Genomic DNA, 14784 nt, shown 5'->3' on the forward strand with positions numbered 1-14784 from the left:
CTCTCAAATAAATAAATAAATAAATAAAATTTAAAAAAAGAAGTATAATGACCTATTAACTGAGAGCGCATATGTTGTGAAAATATTCTGTGTAATAGGTTCTACCATCCTTCACACAGTACTGAACTGCTTGCTGGGCAAAACCAAGACAGAGTGGTCATGCTTCATGATGTTTGCCAGACATAGTCCAATGAGAGGACATGACAGAATTTGACTGTACTCCAATACATTCATAAAGGCTAGCCAAACAGTATCTTTTCATAATGCACATTCAAGAATCTGGCATCTTGTTCCTCTCTCTAAATAGAGATTAGAAAACTATCTAGAGCTTTCCACATTAAATTATATATTACACACAGACACACACACACACACTCACATATGTATGTATTAGGATGGATAAAGGAGATACATTTTGAAACAAATATTCAACTCATTAAGTTTTGACAAAATCATCACCATGTATGTAATTCAGCAGTCCTTAAGCATTTTCCTAAACTCCATTCCTGCATCTTTTATTCTAGAATTCCCTAAACTAAAATATTTACTACTGAATGAGACAGACTCTCCCCCTGGTGGCAAAAATAGAAGGTGCCTTTGTTATATTGATGATGATAATTCTGTATTCCACAGCTTCTAAATTCTTAAGATTTACAGTTTCATTTCCAGGACACAAAGGTTGCAGGGCCATTAATTAGATCTCTTTAAGAAATTTCTCCATGTGCTCACTTTTTCAATTTGTCTATGAGTCTGGAAACTGTGGCTGAGTATTCATGAATAACTCATGATGGAGAGCAAAGTTCAGACCCATCCTTCCTACTGGGAGCCCCTGAGCCTGGGATTACACATTCCATCCTCCAGTGAAGAGGCGCCAGTGCTGGGTGCAGGAGTAACTCTGTATGTGACCTCTTCATCAGGGCAGTACAAGTGTCCATCATGATTATCACTGCATTAGTGCTGTTTATGTACTTTGGAATCAGAATAGGCCCACATGAGCCCTCACCTGTGATGCCACAGGGCAACTGTTCCGCGGTACTTAAGTGCTGTGTCCGTGATTGGAACACATTCCTGCAGTGTGGCATGGCACCTTCTCAGTTCGTTCACTGATTTATATTAATTTTTTGAAATTTTTATATCCATACCTTTTCATGAATAGAGACTTGATTCCAGTCTATTACAGTCTGTTCACTCTTCTGTTATGTTTAACACATATTCATTAAAAATATTGTTTTCTTCATTGAGTAATGGAAACAAAATGCAAAATTCAGTTTCTATAATAGAAAACTGTCAATTATGTTAGAGTATTGTATTATACAGTATTTCTTTTCTTTGAGAGACTTTCAGTTATCCTTTGAATTAGTCATTTCAGGTTTAGAAGGGATTTTATAGAGTTTAGATTATAATTCTTTCTTTAATTGCTATGTCGATCATTCTATTAAATTATATTTAAGAAGTTATATAGAATGACTGAAATTAAACTGATTAGGGTTACAGATGGGGAAGTGTATTAGTGTTTACTGCTCTCCAGTGAAGAACATCTTGTTCCACCATAGCAACGACTCTGATATAGTAAAAAGAATGGCATAAACTATTAAATGATCAGTTTACGGGAGACAATGTAGTTTTTAAAAAACTTGAATAAATGCTATATAACATGTCCAGACGTTTATCATGACACTGATTAGTGACCATGCAGAGAAATGTGTCCTTCTGTCCAACATGACTGTGGGTAATGGAGAAAACTTTCTTTAGGACATTGAAAAAAATACTGGACATATCTTTGGTGTTGAGCTCGGTGCTGGATCTCCATGGTTTAATAACCCTTAGTAGTTACTTATTGCATCACCTGAGAGTGAGGGGTTGTCTCTAAGTGCTGATGTGGAGGCAGCATAAAGGGTTTTGGGGGACCCTAGGCAACCACATTGAGAAGGGAAAGTGCTGGGCAGAAAGAAAATTCTCCCTAGGAATAAATGAACCCTCATGAAGATTTTGGAAAAGTATCATTTAAAGGATGTCACTGATACTAAGTTTAATATAATGGCAAATTATAAGGCTTTTAAGAAGAGTAAAACAGTCATTCATGAGGGAATGCCTTGGGCTCAAAGTTCCATTTTTCAGATTAAAATCCTGTTTATGGTCTGTCAGTGTGAGAATCCTAGACTTTCAATCATATAAGTCAACACCCTGCCTCTGCATTTCAAGAGTTATGAACAGTTGAAAACATCACAGTTCCTCTGCCAAGATGCTGTCCTATATTGCCATGACAAAGACGAAGGAAGCCTCCTTGATGAACAATGACATAAAGAAAGACATTTTTTTAATTGTTTCTGTTGCTTCTGCCAACTTCCATCTAATCGTGATTTTTAATCTTAAAGTCAAAGTGGTTTCACAGTGATTTTCTGTTGCTGGGACAGAAAATCCCAACATCCAAAACTTAAAAAAGAAGTGTGATTTGCTCATGGTTTCAGAGAATTTAGTCCATAGTGAACAAGCCATGAGGCAGAGCCTCATGTGCAAAGGCTGTGATGGAGAAAGGCTGCTTATTTCATGACTTCTGCGATGCAGAGCAGAGTATAGTGTAAGGGACTAAGGGGCGAGGACCAGACATGGACCATAAACATAAGGCTACATGACCCACCTGACTGTTCAATCTCCCCCAAATATTAATACCCATTGCCTCAGAGAATGAGGCTACTGGCACAATGATGTTTTTCTCTCCAAAGCCTACTTCACTCATTCATGGTTGAGGGTGATATTGAAGTTCGTACCATGGTAAGCTTGACTAGGATGACTGATCACACTATTACTATAGCCATCAAAAACAGTAGCAGTCATGAAAGCATTTCTTCAGGGATCACAGCATCTAGGACAGCATTAAGAGGATCCTCTGAAACTGGGATAAGGGTGTTATGGAGGAGAAGAATGCATCTCGGACAAGACATCCATTATGTCTGTTCTCATACTTGATACTTTCTGTTCTGTTAGTTGATGTACCACTTGAAATGCATTATGATTGGTAATTTGTAAATCATAGAAATTTCTTACACATCAGAGGGTTGCAAAGTCCCTGATATGATGGTCACAGTGTCTTTTTCAGTGATCCAATCTCTGATGTCTACATGATGTCCAGCTGATGTCTGCTCAATTGGCAGAAGACAAAAACTCACTATACTGATATGGTAGACAGAATTTCAAGTGATAATATCAGTCTTTTAAGTTCAGTTGCTATGACAGAAATTCCATCCATGAAGGAGAGGACTCATGGCTATTCATTTTTATAGGGGCACAATACTTACTACCTCCTCCTCTTTTTTAAGTTTCACCATTTACATTTTGGAGGCACACATATATTAAAACCAATGCAAGGAGACTCCCACCCTTCTGCACCTTTTTTATGATTGAAGACATTCAAGATAAGCTCCTCCCCCATTGCTTGTTGCGTTCACTGAGCTAGAGAAGGAGTCATGATGGCCTATTGACCATAGACCTATTTCTGTGCCTCCAGTATATAATCAACTTAATAGGAAATCTGAATCCATCAAAACCAATATTCACCAGTCAAGAAATAAATTTCATAGAAAATGTTTGTGCGTAGTGGACTCAATTCATTGTCTTCTCCTGAGTGAGATTTGGTGCTATTTTTACTTGAACCCTTGGTTTGGGCAGTTTATGGGCTAAAAGGACTGTATCACATTTTCTGGTTGGATGGTTTCACCTGTAGTCAGAGAACATGAAAGGGAGATGACATTTCAAAAATTAGCTTCTTCTGTAGATACAAAGCTTGTCAATGTAACTCTTTCTCATTTTGTTAAGGAGGGGCCATTTTCACGGCTCCACATGCATTGTATTTACACAATGCCTGGTTTCCAGATGTGAGTGTTTCTTTTGTGCATTCACAAGTTATTTCATAGGGAAGGTTCTTTAAAATATAAACCCCAAATAGTAAGTTCAAGTCTTTAAATGTAAAATTCAATCAGATTTTCCATTTGCAACATTTCCCTCTTTTGCCTCTAACAGTACTCTTTATACTTCATGTGATCTCTTTTATAGACTCAGGTTCTACTTTCTTAAAGATATGCAATGATTGCCTATTTCCACATTCTTATTGCCCACATCTGTGTTTCCTTTGATGAACTACGTTTTGGGAATTTCATTCATTTTACAATGTGTCATTGTATTTGTTGTTTTGATATTGTAGACTGCATGATCCTCTCTGTATATATGGAAATATTGCATTGCTCCCCAGGAGCTCAGACATGCACGATATCCGCCAGCCCTCCACCATTTCACTCTCAGTATGGTCCCCTCTGTGGTGCTCAAACTCTTCTGTAGGAAAGCAAGACGTGCCAGTGATTCTAGATTTGTCTGCCTTTCCTATATCATTGTACTTATTGAAGCTGCAATCTCATTTCTTTCATAGTCCCATAAAAGATGCTGAATTCCTCCTTTTTTTGTAGACTTGAAAAGACAGTCAATGCTTTTTGACGTCTTTCAGTATTGTAAGAAAATTATATTTTGGACTCACCCACAGAGAAGAGAGAAAAACAATGAAATTCCAGATAAGTCTTTAAGATCGCAAGACTCTGCAGGAAAATGGAAACCAGAAGGGCCAATAGTGTGGATCCAAGTATATCTCAGGTGATGCCATGATGTGGAAGGTGCTCTCGCTCTGGGCTGGCAACAAGGGGTGCACCTGGGTCAGCACTAGAACCAGGAGCACTCCTTCCTGGGCACAGTAGTGAAGAGGATGCAGGGGAGGTGCAGAGCTGGGGGAGGAGATGGATGTCGTTTAGCTTCCCACAATGACGGTGATCATGAGGGCCACAGCCACCTCTCGGGGCTATGTGTGACATCTATGTGTGAAGTCATCACTTCAGCTCTGCCTTTGAGAAGCCTGCATGTATGAGAACTGGGTGCTTCAAGTTGTTTCTTTCTGTTCAGGCTACACTTCTTTCACAGAACACCATAATAAGCAGAATAATATGATTAAAGGTAGAATTATATCTATTTTATAAAAATTTAGGAAGGATGTATGACTAAGGAATGCAGGCTGAGCTGACCTAAAGTAAAAATGTAAAAAAGCAAAACATGAGAATCTGCTTAGGAAAGAAAATGAATATTGTGAAGTAGGAGGATTTTATCTTAAATATTATCTATTACTCTATTGAGACAGCTTAAAATCTGAACACGTGTGTTTCCAGCGTGAAGACTAAAAAAGAATGGGAAGACTTATTTTGAAAATTACTAATTTTCATTTAATTTTAATTTTTTATTATAATTTTATTTTGAAGAGTAAAAACAAAAGCAAGAACAATAAAAACAAACACAGGAGCCAGGTAACGTACAACAATACATATGTTACAGATTTTCAAAACAAGAATAGCTGATTAACAATGATTGATATATCATATTTTTATAGTCAAATCTGTTGCTCTGATTAACAGATATAGATACACATGACTTAAGTTATAAAAATAAAACTCTGAGGGCCAGCCAAATAGCTCAGCGGACTAAAGCACCTGCTTAGGCAGATGCAGTGGGCTGGGCTCCATCCCTATGTGCTGTGCTGGCCCCGCCCTGGGGGTGGGCTGAAATGGTGATTGAAATTAGGCATGGTGGTGCCTGCCTGTGATCCCAGCTCTTGGGAGGCTGAACACAGGTGGATCATCATGAATCCGATCTACATAGTGAGACCTTGTAGATCCTCTCTTAAAATATATTCTGGCCTATTAACACTGACAAAAAGAACCCAGCAAACCCCCTGGATGATGCTGAGTCCAGTTGGCTGGCTCTGTGCATCCTGCCTGTGCCTTGGTTCGGCATTCTGTTACGCTAAACCTGGGGACCACATTTCCTGAGGAGCAAAGGGAAGAACAGTGCTCTGTGTGCTAAGACCATGAGGACAGTGAAAAGAATAATTTAATTTCTTAATCTGAAACTTCTACTCCTGCTCCTCAATGTGAGAAAACCTACAATTTAATATTTAGAAAATGAGATGTGACACTGGAAGGAAACTTCTCAAAAGGTACATGTTACTTTCTGGTTGTTAGCTTTTAGTAAAATATGTATGGAAGAAATAAATATACATAAGGAAAACTGTATTTGGTCTGGGGAGACAGCTTGGTGGTCCAAGCGCCTGCCTGGCAAGTGCAACAACATGAGTTCAATCGGAAATGCCGCATGCAATTCTAGCCTCAGAATCCAAGGAACAAGGCTGGTACCCGAAACTGGGCCTGGTAGTGCATGCCTGTAATCACAGTGCTGGGGAGGCTGAGACTAGAGCATCACTACGAACCTGAGCTGTCTAGTTAGAATCTGTACTAAATAAATACATAAGTAAATAAATAAATTTTGAAAAAGAAAACTGTATTTGTATCTTAAATACTTCATTAGTTGTCTGTAGCCTTTGTGATTTGAATCTGTGAAGTAAAGAAACAGAGAAATCTCCCAGATTCCAGCAGGGAGACCTCCGTTCCCACCTTCCTGCTCTGCACCTGCTCTGGGGCTCTGGGCTGGTGCAGGGGAACCCCATGGCCCCCTGCTGATCCTCAGTGTCCCTGGCAGGAGGTTTGTGTCTGGGCTCACACGGGCATTGCCTCACTGTGTCGTCCGAACAGTAAGGCAAGGCAGTGTCCTTGGTTCTACGTTGTTCATTTGCAGGTACAGCATGTTCTTGCTGTTGTCTCTGGAGATGATAAATCGGCCCTTCACGGAGTCTGCATGCTTTATACTGCTGCTATCACCACCAATGTTTGAGACCCGCGCCAGCCCCTATCCTGGAGTCTGGTGTATGCAATTTATGTAGGAGCTGTTCAAGTTCCACCAGAAGCTGCACAGCAGTCTTAGGGCAGCCTCAGGCTGCACCAAGCTTCCCCTGAACTCGACCAGCTGCAAGTCAGCAAGGACAACTGCAAACACAGAGACATCCTGCTCAGGGAACTCTCTCACACACGTACCATTAATCCCATTCATGTCCACTTCTGCATTCAGTAGCTCTTATTTTTCACAATCACCTTCCAAAAGAACAAGATGGAAAACCCAGATCTTCATAAATTCCATGGTGAGTCACCTGTATTCAGTGCTGATCAATGAATAAGAACCCCTGGGCTTGCAGGGCTGGGCTCCTCTCCAGAGCTGCAGAGTCCTGGCTGACCTGCTATTTATCAACAGAAGTAGGCCATACTTGCATGTCCTCTTCCTACATAGACAGCTGTATTGTGAAAGAGATACACACAAGGGAGACCAAAAGTATGAGTGTATTTTCAGAGGTGCATTGTAATATGGGAAAAGATAGAGTTTCTTCAGGTGTATCGATGTAGTGACAGACTCTTAACTGATCTATTTTACTGGTTTATGTATCTGCATGTAATTAATGGATTGGATCATTTCATATGTTTTGTAGATGAGAGAACAGAGCAAGAAGCTTAATAGATGTATGAGCTGTAATCTCATGTACTATAAAACTGCCCATTGTATTGTGTGCTACATTTCTTCCCACAATTCTCAACTGTTGGCTGTGCAATACCAAGACTTGGTGGCCATGGTTCATGATGATTGTTGCACATCTTCTAATGAAAGCATATGAAAGTATTTTTCTGTACCCAAATGTTTTCAAAAATAGATACTCATGATTTTTTCAAATTTATATTGAAGAGTCTGACAGCTCCTTTCATTATCTGTATCTACATATTAATCTTTCCATGATAAAATACATTATATAGATTAAGTAATTTTCATGAAGAATAGCTGAGATACATTTTGACACAAATATACAACTTGATAAATATCTGCATAATCTCCACCATGGTAATAAAGAAGTACTCTTAAATTCTCCTTTAGTTTTCTTAAAATCTCTTTTGTATATCATCTCCTATTCCCTATGTCCCAAAATATAACATTTATCCTTGTATGTGACAATGCCGGCTCATGGTGTACAGTTAGCCTATCGATTTATGATGACAGTTACAATCAACATATGTGGGTATTTGAAAGCATCTAAGTTCTTAAGATTCAAAGTTTTCTCTCTAGAATATCAGAGTTTTTATAAAAACTGAAATTTTTGTAATCCCTTAGAAAAAAAGGGCAACATTTCGTGGACCTTCTCTAAAAAGAGGGACAATTCATCTGACCTGAGAATGATGTGCCTGTGACCAACAATACACAGCCACAACATCAGCAGTCACTGTCCCCTGCTACAGAAAGAACAGATTATTAGACATCTCTGAAAATGGAGCTGAGATTCAAGAAGGAAAATATTCATTTTTTACTGCTGGGAATTCAACTCAAGACCTTGAATTTATCAGGCAGGCACTTATACTGTTGAGCTATAACCATGGCCCCTTCTGGGAAAGGCTATACTCTTAAATTCAACAAAATTATTTTCTTTTCCTACTGTCTTCAGCAGAAGAAAGTTGAAGACAGTGAGGTCCTCAAGACATGACACACAACTTAGTCAGTGGAAGTGGTATGTGTAAACTGCCAGAACATTTGTAAGCAAGCCCTGACTCTGACAGCTCTCTGGAGAGGCATCTAGGAAGAAGATCATCACCATGAAATCACAATAGTCCTTCCTTTTCATGGTGTCCACTAAATGCTAACTGCTGGAGGTGACCACCTCATGCAGGACATGGTCATGTGTCTTGTCTGTGTGGGTGAGCTTCAGAGCTCGTGCATTGTCTGCTGCAGTGTGAGAGTCCAGAGCACTTGTGCAGACTTGCAGCTCCCACCAAAGTTCAATTCCTTCAGTTGAGCTGTCTCTGATGAGGGTGGATTCTAACAGAATGGCCAACTTCTGTCAACATGGAAAGAACAAAGTGGCCATTGCTCCCGGAAGGAGACTGTGCCACGTTGTCCTGTGGCCCACATGGGTATCTTTCCATGATTCTGTAGGATTCCTTCACCCAAGCTGGAGATGGAGAAGAAGTAGCTGTTGCTGCTTCTGCTGTGAGAATCAATAATGAATCTACCAAAATTGTGATACAAAGGATGTATATTTTTTGAACAGTAGAGAGAAATTACAAGTGGAATCCTTTTTCCTGCTAGACAGGTTAGTATAGGCCTCTCGTTCTAACACTCAGGAGGATAAGGTAGGAGAATCACTGTGAGATGAAGTCCAGCATACGATATATAGAGAGATCCTGTCTCAAAAACAAAGTCAAAGCACAGACAGGAAAAAAAATGACAACATAAATCTTTCTTCCTAAATCTGGCCACTAATCTATCCTATTGTGCTACTGCTGATGTGTACCCATGAAATTCAGCAACCACATTAGTAAATCATGGCTTTACTCCTACTGGAGTGACTATAACTTCATTCCTGAACTTTCTGGAACATTTTTTCATCTGCTTACCTTGGGATTTTATAGATTGTCATTGGCCTTAATAGCAAAGTAAGGTAAGGAGGTGATCTGAGGTACTTTCTGCATTCCAGGGGTACTCTTTGTTTTTAATTTATGGAATAGCAGAATAGTTTCCCTTGGAGAGTATACATCACTCACCAATGACAAAACTCTCTCCCTTGTTAGTTTACTTCATTATTGACATGAAGAGACCACATACCTGGTGTGCAACCTCAGCTTTGTATTCTATGAAATCATTAAGCTGCATGGTACAGTCCTTCCTTCCATGACAGACCTGACATCCAGGCCAGCAGAACATACATTTCAGACAAAAGAGGCATAATTTTTGGTTGTGGCGCACTTGGCATAATAATTGGTACTTTTCCCAGTTCTTCCACCCATGAGTTGTTTCTTTGTGAATTAAATACTCATAAAATGCTCCCTTATTCTAAGTATATAGGGCCTTGTGAAGAATCTTCAACCAACTTTGCAAGGTGTTTTTGTGAAACTGGTGTTTCAGCTGCGTCTTCAAATGATAGTTCTTTTACATCATTTCTTTGAGCAGCTATATCTTGCACTTCACTGCATCTTCTGTCTTCCTATTACACATTCTTCTTCAGGTCACTTGCAATTGCTTCAATAGACTGTTGTGTCTCTTCATGAGATGTGCCCTACCTTCTAGAGTATATCTGAATATTTTTCTTTCTTTTATAATTTCTCCAATATTGCTCTGAGAGCATTTTGTTCCAACCTCTTGGGCTTTTTCCATCCCCACATTTAATAAATGTGTAAATTTTCAACCATTCAAAAAAAGGAATAGCTGAATCAATAAACATGAACTCTGGACCTTTAGAATACTGTAATGAATTAGAAGCCATGTCTGTGAAGGTCATCAAATATACTCCAGATAGTTATGATGATGAGAGGAATAAAAGATTTCCATCACTTATTGCACCTGAAAGCATTTGGCATGAGTGGCACCAAAAAACTTTTCTCAGCAAAATATTCTAAAAGAGTCTGGTAGTCCATAATACTATTGTGTCTCCCTCTTGACTGGCAGTGTCAGAAATTGTTGACCTGAGTCCCCTACAGCTCAACATTACAGCATGTCTTTACTTCTTATACTTCATTTCTATACTTTTCTGCTGGATGGTTAAGACCAAGGTAAAAGCAGGACCTATGCAACAAGAGTTGTAGCTTTTGGATATGATAAGGTCAGTCAAATCCTCTCAGGATTTTTCCTAAGATCCTGTACCTCAGATGGTAGATCCTTTGTCAATATCAGCCATGTGGATGAGTCACCGCCGTTGCTTGGCCAATGTGCTCTCTGTGAAAGCCTGAGAGAATGTTTTCTCTCAATGTGACTCGCCTTACACCTATAACATTCAAATGACAGAAAGAAACAAAAAAGGGGATACAGATGAATGTCCATTTCATATCTGTGTATTCAAAATGGTTGGGATAGATATATAGTTACATTCTCTTAATGAATAGAAGGATTTGTTGTAATAGTGTTTGTAAATAGGATACCATGTCTGCATCTTGTACAGCAAATAACCACTAGGCAGAGAGTATGCCATGTGTTAATTATTGAAACTGTCCTACCGATTTGATTTGAAACTGTCTCATTGCTATTTGTCTCTCAATAAAATATTTTAAAAAAACTTTTCTCTGCATGGAGGAACTGAGGAACTGTGCTGCAATGCCCCATGTGCATGGATATCACAAAGCCAGCTGAACCAGGCAAGAAAAGTCCCGCAGCAAGCTGACCATCATTGTTTTCAATCATTTACCAAAGTTTCTGACCAAATAATGGGAGATTCACTGTCAGAACTGGCCATCACTCATGTTCAGATGTCCTACATTCTGCAGCTTCAGGATCATACCAGAGGAAGTTTTGAAAATTCACAATGAGATAATAAAACTCAGGGAAAAACATTTGGGTTTACTAGCTTTAATTGCAAAAAAACATGGCTCCCATTAGTAAAGACAAACTGCTCTGGGCAGCAAGAAGCTGAACTTAACCAACACAGAAGAAACAGTATAATCTTTCCAAAGAACAGCTGCCAGATCTATAACTTCACAAAGATTTGCTTGCTGTGTACTTAAACTAGGCAGAGGAATGTCACAAAATATAAGCTGGTTTATAATTCCAAAGTGCTGAGCATCTCTTCCCTGTGTTAATCCAAAATACACAGCTCTTCTTGTAAAACCCCTCACAAAACCAGTTCACTTACTTCATTCAGTGTCAGCTTAGGATACAGGAAATGAAACTGACCAAGAAAATTATACTACAGTTGAGAATTTCTCAATGTACTATTTCCCAAGCATGTCTAATATTCATGAACTCCTATTCTGTTACCATGGACTCTTTATAGATGACTGTTTCTGGCATTTATGCTTTGGTTTACGGACAGAATTTTCCTTATGCAGGCTGTCCTTGAACTCTCTGTACACCCGAGGGTGGTCACAAACTTTAGGCAAAGCACCTGTCCTTGCTTGCTTAGTGCTGCCATTATAGTTGTGTGCTTGCATTCCCACTCGATTATTAAACATCTATTCCAATGAGGTCACATATTGCTTTGTGTGTACATGGTATAAAAATACATTTATATCTTTTGCATATATGGAAAGATCCATTCCCATTGGGTTATCTTTGCGAACAGTTTTTCTTTCCTGTCCTCAAAATCCTGTTAAACCGTTGCCTTCAACTTAACAGTCCTTATACAATCACATATGTATCCACATTATCTTCCTGACACATCGTCCTACAAAGTGCTCTCTCCAAAGTGTGGTCCATTTGAGAGATATGTGTGACATCCGTGTGTGAAGACATCACCTCAGCTCTGCTCTGTCTTTGAGATGCTTCCATGCGTGGGAAAGAGATACTTCAATTAATTTTCTTCTGTGTATACTTGCTTTAAAGAACTCCATTAAAAGCAGATTATTATTATTTAGAGCATGGACATATTGTAACAATTTAATAAAAAATGTAGGAAGAATGTGTGACTAAGAAGTACAGAATGAACTGACATCAAACAAAAATGTATAAAAGCAAAATCTGAGGATCTCTTTAGGAAAGCAACTGAATGTTGTGAAACAGGAGCATTTTATGCTGCATACTATCTATGAAATCTGGCCATGTATGTTTAGGGGTGTGTGTTTTAAAAATGTTAAATGTATTTTATAAGTGCCTAAATTTTAAGTTACATAGGTGAAATTCAGGCCGGTTAACTTGAACAAAAAGAGTACAGCAAGGTCCCACTACACTGAGCTGAGTCCAGTTCAGTCTTCTGTCTTCATCCTTCCAGAGCGATGTCTCCACATGGCGATGTCTCCCTATGGACCAGGTCGCCAGAGATGCGCTAGGGGTGTGGTCGACAGAGTCGTTCATTCTTAGACCATGTGGAGTGCGGTAGATATGATTTATGTTCTTGATGTGAAACATTTACCGCTGCAATAGACAATCGCTCCTCATGATGAAAAAACTGACAATTCCATTATTAAATAATGAGATATGACATTCAAAGGAAACTTCTCAAAATTGTACAACTTATTTGCAGGGTTATTATCTTTTAACAAAACTTATGAAAGAAAAATATATACATAAGGAACAGTATATTTGTATCTTCAATACAACATAAGTTAGCAGCAGCCTGAGTATTTTGAGTATTCTGTTCAGCTTATGTGATATTAATACACAAAGGAAAGCTCCAAGGACAACAGGAAGTCCTCAGCCCACAGGTTCCTCCTCTTTGCCTGCCCTGGGGCCCTGGGCTGTGCTCAGTGGATCCCCATCGCCCCCTGCTGATTCTCAGCGTCCCTGCAAGAAGATTTTAGTTTGGGCTCATATGGACATTCCAACACTGTGTCTCTTGCATTCCCACTCGATTATTAAACATCTATTCCAATGAGGTCACATATTGCTTTGTGTGTACATGGTATAAAAATACATTTATATGATTTATTTATATCATTAATACAAGGCAGTGTCCTCGGTTTTCACGTTATTCACTTGCAGATACAGCGTGTTCTTACTGTTGTCTCTGGAGGTGATGAATCGGCCCTTCACGGACTCTGTGTAGTCTATATAACTACTATCATCACTGATGTAGGAGATGAACTCCAGCCCCTTTCCTGGAGTCTGGCGGAATCAAATCATGTTGTAGCTACTGAAGGTGAAACCAGAGGCCTCACAGGACAGTCTCAGATACCCCCCAGGCTGCACCAAACCTCCCCCGGACTGCACTAGCTGCACCTCAGCCTGGACACCTGCAAAGACAGAGACGTCTTGCTCAGGAAACCGTCACACATATTCATCATTTATGCCACTCATGTCCAGTTCTAAACTCATTAGTTCTTATTTTTCATGAATTACCTTTTAAAACAGCAAGAAGGCAAACCCAGCCCTTTGTAAGTTCCATACTGTGCCGCGTGTATCAGTGCTGATCACTGAGTAAGGAACCCTATGCTTCCAGGACTGGGCTCCACCCCAAAGCTGCAGGGTCCAGGATGACCTGGTATTTATCAGCAGAAGTAGGCCCTATTTGCATGTCCTCCTGCTATAAAGACAGTTGTATTGTATAAGCTTAATATCCAGAAGGGATGTTTTCACAGATGTTTTGTAATATCCCTACTATGGCAGCAAATACAGTTTATTTCTTTGTGTTGATACAGTGAGAATCTTTTAACCTATCTATTTTAGTTGTTTCTGTATCTGTATGCAATTAATGGACTGGATCATTTAACATGTTTTGCAGATGTGAACACAGATCAAGAAGCTTAACAGACGTAATAGATTTGAGCTCTTATGTTACAAAATTGTTCTTTGGATTGTGTCCTATAGTTCTTTCCACAGTTCTCAACTGATACCTGCCACGGCAAGGTAGGGTGGCCACGGTTCATGATGTTTGTTGTATGTTTTCTTCTAATGAGAGAATATGAAAATGTTTTTCTGCACTGAAATGTTTTCATAAATAGAAAACCAGTATTTTTTTCAAATTTATATTTTAGAGTCTAACAGCTCCTTTCCATATCAGACTCTACATATTAATTTTTCCATGATAAATTACTCATTATATATGTGTTATGTACATCATTTAATTTGCATGAATAATAACAGATATATTTCAACACAAACTTGCAACTTGTTAAATAATGACATAATCACCCTCATGGCCAAGACATGCAATAAAGCAGTACACTTAAATTGTCTTTTAGTTTTTCTTAAAAGCTCTTTGCTGTATCGTCTCCTACTCTCCACGTTGCCAAAATGCAACATTTATCCCTGCATGTGACAATGCTTCCTCGTAATTTGAAGTTAGCATATTGATTTACGATGACAGCTACCGTCCTCATATGTGAATATTTCAAAGCATCTAAGTTAAGATTCAAAGTTTTCCAACAATTATATCAGAGTTTCATAAAACTAAAATTTTTGTAAAAC

The 14784-nt window shown here is 39.0% G+C and overlaps 1 pseudogene; it reads right to left on the reverse strand.

Annotated features, from left to right (window-relative positions):
- Nucleotides 1–13314: 13314 nt before the first annotated feature.
- LOC101591899 lies at nt 13315–13762 on the reverse strand (annotated as a pseudogene).
- Between the last annotated feature and the right edge of the window lie 1022 nt (nt 13763–14784).

The sequence above is a fragment of the Octodon degus genome, unplaced genomic scaffold (genome assembly GCF_000260255.1).
Source record: "Octodon degus isolate 3935 unplaced genomic scaffold, OctDeg1.0 scaffold00255, whole genome shotgun sequence".
Lineage (NCBI taxonomy): Eukaryota > Metazoa > Chordata > Mammalia > Rodentia > Octodontidae > Octodon > Octodon degus.